This window comes from Scylla paramamosain, chromosome 1 (assembly GCF_035594125.1).
Source record: "Scylla paramamosain isolate STU-SP2022 chromosome 1, ASM3559412v1, whole genome shotgun sequence".
In the NCBI taxonomy this organism is placed as follows: domain Eukaryota; kingdom Metazoa; phylum Arthropoda; class Malacostraca; order Decapoda; family Portunidae; genus Scylla; species Scylla paramamosain.
In genome coordinates, this window is record NC_087151.1 from 17251569 (window position 1) to 17265067 (window position 13499).

Consider the following 13499-nt stretch of genomic DNA (forward strand, 5'->3'; position numbering starts at 1 on the left):
TAGGTGCAGTGTTGAATGAGAGAATGTGCAAATAGATTGAAAGAGCTGGAGTGCTGGGTGAAGAACAGAATGAATTTTGTGTGGATAGGAGAGCTGAGGACAATATGTTTGTGGTGAATGAAATGACTGAGAAGAAAAAGAAGGATGGGGGGTAAATTGTACCTAGTTTTCTGGATATAAAGAAAGCTTATGATAGAGTGAATAGAGAAATGCTAGGTAGAGTCTTAGAAAAGATTGGATTGAGTGCAAAGACAGTTAACAGTGCAAAGTGTGTATGTGGACGCAAGAGCTAGATACAGACTAGGAGACATAGAAACAGACTGGGTGAAGAGTGAGAGAGGAGTTAGGCAAGGGTGTATATTGTCACCAACCCTTTTCAGCCTGTATACAGAGGAGTTAGCAGCTGGAATGAGAAGAATGGATGTAGGGATAAGTGAGGGGAATGATGAAATATGTGTTTTTTTTTTTTTTTATGCAGATGATGTATTGGTTATGAGTGAATCGGCAGATGATGGATGTTGTGGATGGTTATGGAAAAGACTTTGGAGTGAGGTTTAGCAGTGAGAAAAGCACTGAATAGGTGAGGTCAGAGGATGAAAGTAATGTGGTATGGAGACTTGGAGAGAATGAAACAGGTGCAAGAATACAAGTACTTAGGGATGTGGATGAGTTCTAGTGGGTGTGGAAAGGCAAAGAAAGAAAAGATAAGTATGGTAAACCTGTGGGTAGGTCGATTTGAAAGCGCGGCAAGGATGAGAGCGAGTAAGTATGATGTGTTGAGAGAAGTGCGGAAGAGTGTGGCTGTGCCAAGTATAATGTATGGTATGGATATGATTGCATGGAATGAAAGTGAAATTGATAAGCTAGAAGTGGGGCAGAACAGAGTAGCAAGGATAGCACTGAGCGCACCGAGATAAAGAGCAGTAGAAGCCTCGAGAGGTAATATGGGATGGAGCACTTCTAAGGAAAGACTCGCAAAAGCCACACTTAGGAATAAAATTAGGCTTGGGAGAATGGATGATGCAAGAATAGCAAGGAAGGTGTACCTGTGGAATGAAAGTGGAAACAAATGGAAGAAGAGGTGCATGAGAATGACAGACAGGAGTGGATTACAAGTTGTGTGGGCGATGAGAATGGCTGGGAGGAGTCAAAATGAGCTTGAATGGATGGTGACAAGAGGAGGCAGAATGGGAACTGAATGGAATGTGAGAAAAATGGAAGAATGAGATAGAGAGAGAAGTGAAATGTGTGGGACTGAATGAATGGAAGAATGAGATGAAAAGAAAGAAGACCGTGGAATGGTACAAAAAGAAAGAGGCCCCCGATGTATGAAAGGTGGTATGATAGAAGCCTGGGCAGTGATCTCTTCCGGGCGAGGGCACAGTGTATAGATGTGAACGCAAGGAGTTAAAGATAGTCTGAGTCCCACAGCAAAGTGTGCCAGATGTGTGACATGGGAGAGGATGAGACAGTGGAACATGTGGTGCTGGAATGTGCGAAGTATGTCAGAGACAGTAATGAGATGATGCAAGTGATACTGATTGAGTTAGGGCATGATAAGGATGAAAGAGTGGAGAAGAAAGGGAGGGAGTGGATGGTGTTGTTGCTGGGACTGTGTAGAGAGGCGAATGAAAGGAATGAGGCGATGAAAAAGTTTCCAGAGAGAATGTGGCGTGCCAGATGTAGGAACAATTAATGTAGATGATGCTGTTCGTTTCTCTTTTTTTTTTTTTTTTAATCCTTCTGCAGGAGTTGCCGATCCAAAGGTCTGGCTTAGGAGTGATCCTGAGCCTCCTGTACCATCAAGATCAAGATCAAGATCACAACACTGGCTGTGATTGTGGTGGTGAGTTTTTTTTTCTCTCTCTCTCTCTCTCTCTCTCTCTCTCTCTCTCTCTCTTACCGAATAATAATGCCGTAACTTGAACGTAGATAGCCACATACATATTAAGTGGTAATTTTTTACTCTTTCATCAGTCTCTCAATTCCGGGCGAAAGTTTTTTTTTTTCAACTGATTGCTTTCCCCGCTAATCAGTAGTTATTATTTTGGGTAATTTTGAGATAAAGCTAGCTTACTGTTTGCTTGGTCCTACAATTTTTTTTCTTCTGTGGTAGTTTTTTGGTCTCTTTTGGATTAATCTGCATGTTTTCCCTTCAAATTATTATTATTTTTTATTTATTTATTAATTTTCTTTTTTATACCATCCCCCGACTCTCCATCAGAAACCAATGTATAATTGCAGTTTCCCCCAATAAATTGCACGTAAGTATGAAGTGTCTCACGGTCTAGATCACACTGCTAGGAGTATTTCTAACCCCATATTACCTTGTCGCAAACGAATAATAAGGTCGGGACGGAATTTCAAAGATTTACCTCGGTTTTTAGCTGGAATCTTGTTTCCACAGTCATTGAAAGGATAGTGAGTGTGTTCGTGTGTTTGTTATCAATGCTGGAGTGTGTTAGGTTAGGTTAGAATAGGATAGGTAAGGTTAGGTTAGGATAGGTCAGGTTAGGATAGGTAAGGTTAGGTAAGGTTAGGTTAGGATAGGTTAGGATAGGTAAGGTTAGGTAAGGTTAGGTTAGGTTACCTTAGCTTTCTGGTTGTGTTCAAATATACTAATGGTGGGGGTTCAAGGGGGTCACAGCCCCCTGGTTATAATAGGTTTTAGGTTTGCTACATTTAGAAAATCTTCTTGACTTCTAGGGAAATTTCCCTACATTTTCAAAGTCTATATATCACTTGCATTTGTCCCCCCCAAACCCCCCAGTTCCCCACAGGCCCCCAAGCTGGCTGGAGGGATTGGGGGGGTGTGGGTAGAGATTGGGGTTATTGGGTGAAGCTGCAAATTTACCAAAACCAAGGTATTTCTTGATAAGAAGTCCATCCCCTCATTCCACCCCCAATCATCCCCTAATCCCTCAAACAAGCTTGGGGGTCTGTGGGAAATCAGGGTTTGGGGGGGATGAAAAATAAGTGAAATAAGGGCATTAAAAAATCTAAGGAAATTTATCTTAATATTTTGAATTTCCCTAACCTATCCTAGCCCCTAGATCCCTCCTGCTTGGATGTTAATCTAACCCAGCATAACCTAACCTAGCTGTTGGGGCTGCACCCCCCCTGGACCCCTGCCCCCCCTAACATAACCAGGCATAACCTAACCTAATCTAACCTAACCTAGCATAACCTATCCTAACAAGGGACCTCAAAAATTATACTGTTATACCTTACGGGTGTGGTGTGGAGATTCTCAGGGCGATGGAGGTGGATACAGTATGGCGACTTCCTTAATAAACACATGGAACCTCTTCCTTATGTCTGTATATTGCATTTTAACCATTGCTGTTGCTAAATATCACACACAGTGATTTCTTTTCTTGCTGAAAACTGGCACTGTTCACTTCACTTCCCTCCACTGGGTAACCATATTAATAAATGACAGTGAGTCTCCATCAGAACGCCTGACACATCTCTAAAACAAATGAAAAGTGTAACTGAACCTACCATGGAAAGTCGTAATTGGCGGCCTCAGGAATGGCCTCACGAATGGCAGTTTGTGATTGGAGGGATCAGCTGTATAAATACCATGAAATCCTAATATGCCACTACCCACAAATCCCAGTTATAAACAAAAGAAAATCATTTCAATGTTCACTCTTGACTGGTGCAGACCTCGCTGGACTTAGAAAATATCAAATTTCTCCACACTCGCGAGTGCTATTACAGCCATACTAGACACATGCCCCCAATTTTTTTTACATTTACAGCAAAGTTGCTGAACCCTTCTCCATGACATGTGAGTTTTGTGCTTGTAGGTAACACGTATGTGATATCCAGATTAACTGAAACTAATGTTTTGTGGTGAAGACAAAAAGCAGATTAGTACAAAACTGACCAAAATCTACCAGAAAAAATATAAAAAAATAGTTTCATCCTCACAGATAAGTAACACAGCAGTAGCACTCACTCACAATGTTCACTTCAAGAGGACTGGCTGCCAGCTGGCTGTCACCACCACCTAACCCAGCCTAACAAAACTAACCTAATCTAACCAAACTTAACCTAACTAAACTTATCTAACCTAATCTAACAAACTAACCTGACTAAACTAAACTAACCAGCCTGATCAAACTAACATAACCTAACCAAATTAATGTAACCTAACTAAACTAACAACCCAACCTAACTAACCTAATCTAACCTAACCAGACTTGCCTTACCTAACCTAACTGGCAAGGTTAAGAAATGAATATGAAGTCGTCACCTTATTTATCTTTGTAAAATCTGATGATGCACTTGAAATAATCAAGGCAACACACACTGCTGACAGACATGTTCCTCAGACTAATTCAAATATTTCAAATTGAACTGCTTCTCCCTCCAGATAATGAAATAAAACACTATGATTGGATAAATTATTTCTGTATTTTTAGCTGCCCAGAACCAATCCTTGTAACTGATTTTGTGCTTGCACAACAGATGTGACATATGCATGCACAGATGAACACACCTTCACCAGGTTGGATCAGTGCCCACCCATCTATCAAACGTAAGGGTTCGTCACTGCCCAGCGTTGTTACGGCACTCAAATTTCTAATTTTATTAAAGTATCTGTAAGTTTGCATTAGATATTGCATGCTGCATTACATTCAGCAACTAATACTGCAGATACAGTAAGTATTAACCTCAGAGAAGTGCACTAGCTTTATTTCAATATTATCCTTTAATTTTTACCTTCCCCTGACCCCCCATCAGAAACTTATGTTTTGCAATAAAAACAAAAGGCAGATTAATACAAAACAGGCAGAAAAATAGTTTTGTCCTCACAAATAAGTACCACAGCAGTAATCCTCACTCACAGTGTTCCACCTGAGAGGACTGGCCACCAGCTGGTTGTCATGCACCACCACCTAACCCAACTAAACAAAATTAACCAAATCAAACTAATCTTTCCTATCCAAACAAATCCAACCTAACTAAACTAACATAACCTAACTAAACTAGCAACCTAACCTAACTAAACTAATCTAACACAGCTTAGCCAAACCTAATGTAACCTAACTGGCAAGATTAAGAAATGAATATGAAGTCATTAAATTATTCATTTTCGTAAAATCTGGCGATGCACTGGAAATAATTGAGACATCACCGCTAAAATAATTTTTAAATATTTGAAATTAAGCTGCTTCTCCCTTCTCAGGATGAATTAAAATGTTATAATTGGCCAAATTAACTTTGTATCTTTTAATTGGCCAGTGGCTGCATTCTCAAACAAAAGAACCAATCACCATGACTAATTTCATTCTTGCACAACAAATGTGACATAGATATGCTTAAACAAACTCACCTTCTCCAGTTAAGATCAGCACCCGCCTATCACACACATGGGTGTGTCACTTCCGAGCATTGTCACAGAAGTGAGTGAGCTTGCTTCCCCCAAAAACAGAGAAATCTTTAAAAGTTGCTCTCAGCATTATAAATAATTGTGGTGGGCATGTATGGGGTTCAAATTACTCAGAATGAGAGGCTCTGTCTGATGAGAAGGACAAGAGAAGCCATGTTGAGACTAGTGAAAGAGTAAAAGAATTCCAGGTTGGTTTGGTTCAGTTAAGTTAGTCTTGTTTGGTTGGGTTAGGACAGGTGGTGGTGTATGTCAGGCAGCTGGCAGCCATGGGAAAGCAGTAGCCATTCCTCTTAGGGGGAGGGAGGGTGGAACGTTGCAAGTGAGTGTTACTGATGTCTTACTTATTTGTGAAGACAAAACTATCCTTTCTGGTAGATTTCAGTCTGTTTTGTATCAATCTACTTTTTGTTTTTATCACAAATCATTGGTTTCTGAGGGGATGGGGAGTCAGGGTGGGAGTAAAAATAAAAACTAATGATTTGCATGGAAACAAGCAGATTCATCCATAACATGCCAAAAATTACCAGAAAGGAAATAAATATGTAGTTTCATCTGGAATAGAGAGAATGGTGAAAGAGTAAAAAATTGTACCAAAATAGTTTCGTATTGAATAGAGAGCTGGCAAAAGAGTAAAATTTTATGACCAACCTTACCTAGCCTAACTAAGCTAATCAAATCTAACCAAAGTATTAACTTAACCTAACTGAACCTAACTAAACTATAAAAATGGCTGTTAGCATTGCAAATATGCAGTGGGTATATATATATATATATATATATATATATATATATATATATATATATATATATATATATATATATATATATATATATATATATATATATATATATATATATATATGGGATTCAATTTTTTAAAAATGAGAAGCGCTATCTGATGAGAAGGGCAAGAAGAGCCATGTTGAGACTGGTGAAAGAGTAAAATAATACCAAAATAATTACATGCTTAAAATAGATGAGATAAAAAAAATTGGTATATCTTTATTCAGAGTCTGCCTTTTCCCTTTGCCACTTGTGTCTTTCCTAGCCCTGAAAGTCTGGGTACCTGTCAGGAGTCAGGATTTTGGACAAGTGCAAACGTGACTTACCTCAGTGATTATTAATTGTACTTATTAATTTTTATTCAAAATTATATTTCTTTGATAGACTTTGCTGTGTTTTGAAAAAAATTTTCCTTGGAAATCACTAGTTTTCAATTATTCCTGTGATACTTAGAAAATCAAATAAGAACAAATGTCAGGTGATTTGAAAACATAGCAAGATCTGTCAGAAAATATAGTTCCATCTTCTTAGATGATAAACCTTACTTAACTTAAGGTGCGTTCATACGAGACAGTTTCTTGAGAATCTTGTACCAAGATACAAAGTCGGCAACATTTCACGGAAAATTTGGCAAAATTTTCCATGAAATCCTCACCCCCTAGTGTGTTACTTATTTTTTCTCAAGGTTGGCATGTTGCAGTCACAAGAAGAGAGAAAGATCATCTGATTGCCCTGTAGTTTGTCACCTGTGAGTGTTCTGCTGAGTCTGCCACAAAGAATTCAGTGAAGCTTGGCTTTAATATTACTTTGCTTATAATTTTGTGATAAGAGGTTAAGGTTAGGTTTAATAAACCCAAGTCACCTTTGGGTGGCTTGCCACCCCAAATTAAGATATTCCTTTGGAGTTCTAACTCTACAAAGGAAATTTTGCTGAGAAATAACAGGTTAATTGAAAACTTGTATATCTCAAAAGAAAAATTCTAAAAAAGGTAGAGTGATGTGGCTCTCCACCAATATTTCCTTTTAATTTAAGTAGGTATGTTAAGAACATTAGGTATTTGTAAACTTGAAGGCCATAATCATTTACAGATTTAGAGATAGTCATTTGTAGGGTTTTACTTGATTGTTCATATTGTGATTTAAGGTCAAGGTTAAGGCTAGGTTTAGTTAATCCAAGGGGGCCATGGGGTGCCAAGCCACTGTAACCAAATGGCCCTTTCAATATATATTATTTCATTATTCTGCACACATTACACACTAATTCCTTACCTATATCCTCATGTAGATATTGCACTAATTCCTTACTTATATCATCATGTAGATATTGCAGTGTTTCTACCTTTAATATTACCTTGCTTATCATTTTGTGATTTGAGGTTAAAACTAGGTGTAGTAAACCCATGGTGGCCCTGGAAATGGCTTGCCAACTCTAATTAAGATGTTACTTTAGAGGTCTATTTTCCCCTACTTTTTTTTTTTTTTTTTTAATAACATATCACATTAATTAATTTAGATTAATCCAGATGAATTAAAAAAATAACTGTAAAGTGTATATCCATGTTTATTTTGCTTCTTTTCAGACATTTCCCAGAATGCAGCAGGTCTCAGTGTGACCAAACTCTGACAAATTCTCGATAGAAAATTGTCACGAATAAATCTCAGTACAAAATTCTCAGGAAACTGTCTCGTGTGACTATGCCTTAATCTAACCTAAATTAACCAAACTTGATAACCTAGGCTAACCTTACCAACCAGTTTTTTGCAATAAACATTCCTTATTGATGGATACTGGGATGCTCATAAGGCAGTCATATGTTGCATATCATTCTTGCCTTTATTACAAAAAAAAAAAAGTTTGATAGTCTTATATGAGTGTTTCACCATGTCCAGGAAGTGCGCCTCACAACCCTTGTAAGCCATAGTTCAAACTTAAATGGGTATATCAGCCTTTTTGACCCATTTTCTGTCAAAAATAGTGAAATGAGATATTTGTTCCAAAAAAAACATCCATTGTTCTACCAATATTTCAGAGATAAATTTTTAGTGTTCTACAGCCACTTTTAAAACGTCTAGGGAACATGTAAAGGGATATGTGCTTAGTGGTGGCATTTAAAAGTCCACTCAGAGACATAGGAAACATGTACATTTCCATGTTTTTTTTTTTTCTGATTTTTTTTTATTTATTTATTTATTTTTTATTTATTTATTTACTTTATTTATGTATTTATTTTATTTATTTATTTATTTTTTCTATCTTGTTAACCACAGCATCTATCTGAATACCTGACATCCCCTCACTTCCTCAGGGCTAAGGCTTACCAGTACCAGTGTCCTTGAGGACTTCCAAGTGAGAGAAGGGTGTAATGCTTTGCTCAATCACACTTTTCATTACTTTTACTTCTGAATGCTTATGCTTGGCCTCATCTTTCCAAGAACAAGTGCCTTATGTAAGAAGAGGAAGAGGGCCATTGTCAAGGCAAGAGCATGCTGCTGGAAGGATGAAAATCATCGAGAAACAGATGCAATATTATTACCACCAACACCAGCAGGCTTAGTCCTCAGCTCCTCATTCAAGTGCTGAAAAGCAGAAGAGGTTTCTCACACACTCATTCATATTTCCAGGCTGCTGTAGCAAAAGGTGAAACATGACCAAGCCATCAAGAGATGAAGATATTCCTCTCCTTCCCACCTGAGCAGCTGAAATTAGTGAAGAGAGTGTATAGTTGGCTTTTATCAGATGAAATAATGAAAAATGTCTGCAGGGACTCGCACAGAACCCAAATGAGTCCTTCCACAGCCGCATATGGCTACACTGCCTGAAATACCTCAGAGCTACAAAAAGAAAGCTTGATTTCATAGTATCTGTGGCAATGATAGAGTACAACAGTGATTATGTCACCAGCAATCTCCATCACTGTCACAGCCTGCCATTCACCTCCATTCTTCACAAGGGCCTAAAGAAGGACAACAGGATGGACAGGCTACTAATGAAAAAAATGAAGAACAAACGTCTCTAAAGGGAACTCTTTTAGTCGCCTTAAAACTTCGGTTGGGTTGGAGCATGGCATCATAGAGACTCTCTCATCTTTACACTCCATTTTCTCCAAACCAAATTTTTTTTTAGTGATTACCATTTAATATTCTACATCATATTGTGATCAGAATTTCTGGTTTGCCAAATCTTCCAGTCAAATTTTCCCCTAATTTCTCACTTCTCTGACAAAATAAAAAACATGCAAGTTTACATTTTACTAAAAATCACACGAATATATAAAATGAAAAAAACATCAGATAAAACTCTAAAATATTTATTCTAGTTTTAATCAGATGAAATTTAAAGCAATTTTGGAAAGTCATAATTACATCATTATGTATATGCTAGGTGGACTAAATTAGATTTTTTTTTTTTTTTTTTTTTTTTTTGTTATTGCCATCACATTAGGACAGCTTAAGTTTAGCATTAAAACACAATAAAAATTTCAAAATGATTGAGTGAGTTTTAGCAAAAATGGCTAAAAGGGCTGATATACCCCCTTAAGGTGGAATCCCACTCCCCAAGCCACCTCTTTGAAATGCTTGAACATGTTCAGAAGGAATTGTCACATGACAAGAAGAAATTAATTGTATTGGTTCTTGTCTCTGTTAACCCTCTCTGTTGGACAGGGCTATAGCTGCTTGAACAGGTGAGGATTAGAAGCTGTTAAACTGCTTAATGATTTTTATGTTAAATTGAGCTACTTTTTGTCAATTTTTATTGTTCAATCTTTGATAACTACACGTAAACTAGTTAGGCTAATCTTTCAGTGTCTGTCCTGCTCTCACCATGACCAAACACAGCAAAAGTGATTCTGATGAGTCCAATTGCTTGCCCGTTCCCTCCCACCTTTGCACCTCAGCGCTGCTCATATTACTGGCTTGCATTTGACCACTTGCTTTATGTTTTAGTGAGAGTGCAATAAAGTGGGAACTCGATAAAACTGTTTAGCATGCATGAAAAAAAAAAGCTCAAGGCATCTGTTATCATTAGATGCTAGCCATATCCAATCAAGACAGACACATGGCAGGAAAGTGACTCTCCCTCTAAAAGTCTCTCCTCTTCAACTTGCTGTCTGCCATAACCACTGCATGTAGATGGATCTGGATGGCATTGTTAGAAAGAGGAAGACGATGTTGAGTAAAAAGTCTATTTCATTTGCCCTTCTTTTGCAGGCTAAGTTTAAAGTGTATGTGAATACAGGCTATTTTCACTGTTGAGTGCTGGAGGGCCAGTCTAAGTAGAATGAAAATCACCACCACTGCAGGTCCTCTTAGGGGTTAATTCCATGCCTCCCACATGGTGGCAACAAAGAGAGGCAGGATCTCCCAGTGTGACCTGCCACAGGGGGGAATGGCTGCTGCAGAATTTTATTTTACTTATTTTTTTCATTGAAAATGTAAGTGCAGTTTTCTAGCAAAATAAGTATTTCCTAAGAGTGATGAAGGCTAGTGAAATGCATATGTGGGTAAATGATAACATTTAATAAAATAATAAAGGAGATATTTTTACAATAATAAAACCAACAATAACCTTCATTTATGGCAAAATAACTAATTTAGCCTCTTATCTCAAGGATTGCACCCCTTAAGGAAAATCTAATTTGGAGCTGTGCCTCCCTTGATCCCACTTGAAGGGATAGTAACCTCAAACAGTATCAGACCAAATCTAACTTTTGAGGGCTGTGGCCCTTTCTGGACATCCTTATGAAGGACAACTAACCTAACTGGGGAGCAACATCATCCTGGACCCTGGGTTCTTCACAGTGCACAGGAAGTTCATTACTATATTGTACCTTATCATTAACATTCACAAAGTTCAGAAAGGTCATCACCTCATTAGCCATGTTAATAAATGACACTGAAACCCCATACACAGTTCCCTATGTATCTCAAAAACAAGTTAAACTACAATGGTGCACTTGGCTTATGACCATAATGTGTTCATAATGCATTGTGGAATCACCATTAGAATAAGAAAATGGTCAGATGGCCTTAAAAAAATCCAAAGAGTTCACACCCCTATTTTAAAAGATGTCATTTAGAAGTGCTGTAAAATACATACAATGTCTTACAATGCATTTTACTGTATATTACTTAGCATAGTGTAACATGTAACGGTGAAGTCAGAAAAAGTTACAGATTTTGTACTCACCCAAGTGATGAGTTGGTTGTTTGCCAAGTTAGCTGTCATAAACAAAAAGTTTTTTTTTTTTTTTTTTTTTTTTTTTTTTTTTTTTTTTTTTTTTTATTGGTTGATAGCACATTAGTTTTAAGTCAAATACATAGTATGCTGAATATCTCACTGTACAGTATGTGCAGGAAGTTCTGATGCTGTCCCCCCCCACACAAAAAAATAATAAATTGTTCATGGTTAGCAGGAAGAATGGTAAATAAATTAAATTCACCATTGAATGTACAATCTACTGTACTTATTATATATATATATATATATATATATATATATATATATATATATATATATATATATATATATATATATATATATATATATATATATATATATATATATATATATATATATATATATATATATATATATATATATATATACTTATTGTACTGGTAGTGTACAATATTCTGGCACAAATTGCATCTAATGCAGGGAGTCAGTTTCCAAGTCATATTCCAATGCAGGGATTTTAAAACCTAATGCAGGGATGGGTCACAACAAGCTACAGAGAAGTATAATGCAGATCAGGGTATTGCTGCTGGAACTGGGTGAAGGAGCACGTTGCTATTGCCACCACCAACAGCGTATTTAGTGAGGAGAAGAGCTAGCTATAGCTGCTGCTGCTGCTGCTGCTGCTGCTATAGACAGTGATGTTTGTTTAGTGAGGAGAAGAGTGGGTTGCAGCTACTGGTCCTGCCACTGCCATAGACAGTGATGGTTGTTTAATAAGAAGGGCAGACTGTAGCCACTGCTGCTGCAGTCGCTGCCATACAAAATTATGCGAGTTTAGGAAGAAGGGCAGGGTGCAGCTGCCATTGCTGCTACCACCATACAGTGATGTGAGTTTAATGAGAAGGGCTGACAGCAGCTGCCAGTGCCATACAGTGATGTGAGCTTAGTGAGGAGAGGGGTTGGCTGCAGATGCTGCTGCTGTTGTTTTGAAAAATTGTTGCAGGTGAGAGAATTTCATCATAGGTGGTCATGAAAAAATTGTCCCGGATCCCAGTTGTTCATATACAGTGATGCCTTGCAAGTTTTTTTTTTTTAATGTAGGAGGGGCACTGGCCAAGGGTAACAAAACTGCAATAAAAAAAGGCCCACTTAGGTGGCGGTCCCTGAACATAATCAAAAGCGGTATTAAAAAATTACACAATGTCTTGAAACCTCTCTCTTGAAAGAATTCAAGTTATAGGATGGTGGAAATACAAAAGCAGGCAGGGAGTTCCAGAGTTTACCAGAGAAAGGGATGAATGATTGAGAATACTGGTTAGCTTTTGCATTAGAGAGGTGGACAGAATAGAGGTGAGAGAAAAGAATATCTTGTGCAGCGAGGCCGGGGGGGAGGGGAGGCATGCAGTTAGCAAGATCAGAAGAGCAGTTGGCATGAAAATAATGGTAGAAGATAGCGAGAAATGCAACATTGCAGTGATGAGAAAGAGGCTGAAGACTGTCAGAGGAGAGAAGTTGATAAGACGAAAAGCTTTTGATTCCACTCTTTCTAAAAGAGTGGTATGAGTGGAACACACCCCATATTTCATGCATGGACAGATGAGGCCCCTGTAAAGAGTTAGCAGCCTGGGAGTAAGAAAAACCAACAGAGATGACTCAGAGCTCCTAACTTCATAGAAGTTGTTTTAGCTAGAGATGAGATGTGAAATTCCCAGTTTAGGTTATAAGTAAAGGACAGACCTAGGATGTTCAGTGTAGAAGAGAGGGACAGTTGAGTGTTATTAAAGAAGAGGGGATAGTACAGACCTAGGATGTTCAGTGTAGAAGAGAGGGACAGTTGAGTGTTATTAAAGAAGAGGGGATAGTTGTTTGAAAGGTTGCGTCAAGTTGATAGGTGGAGAAATTAAGTTTTGAGGCATTGAAAATACCAAGTTTGTTCTGCCCCAGTCAGAAATTTTAGAGAGATCCAAAGTCAGGAATCCTTTGGCTTCCATGTATGAACTGTTTACTTCCTGAAGGGTTTAATGTCTAAAAAGATGCAAAAAAGTGCAGGGTGGTATCATCAGTGTAGGAGTGGATAGGACAAGAAATTTAGTTTAGAAGATCATTGATGAATAATAGGAAGAGAGTGGGTGA

At 37.9% G+C, this 13499-nt stretch overlaps 1 protein-coding gene across 4 annotated transcripts in view; it reads left to right on the top strand.

The window, feature by feature from the left end:
- The first annotated feature begins 1722 nt into the window (after positions 1-1722).
- Positions 1723-13499, top strand: part of LOC135101636 (vacuolar protein sorting-associated protein 52 homolog) — a 241875-nt gene continuing 230098 nt past the window's right edge. For 2 of the 4 annotated variants that reach the window (XM_064005905.1, XM_064005933.1), the window contains exon 1: positions 1724-1846. The gene's annotated coding sequence lies outside the window, so the exon portion shown is untranslated. Of the gene's footprint in view, positions 1847-6900; positions 6936-13499 lie in introns of those variants that run through there. The other 2 variants (XM_064005942.1, XM_064005913.1) reach the window with 2 other exon arrangements.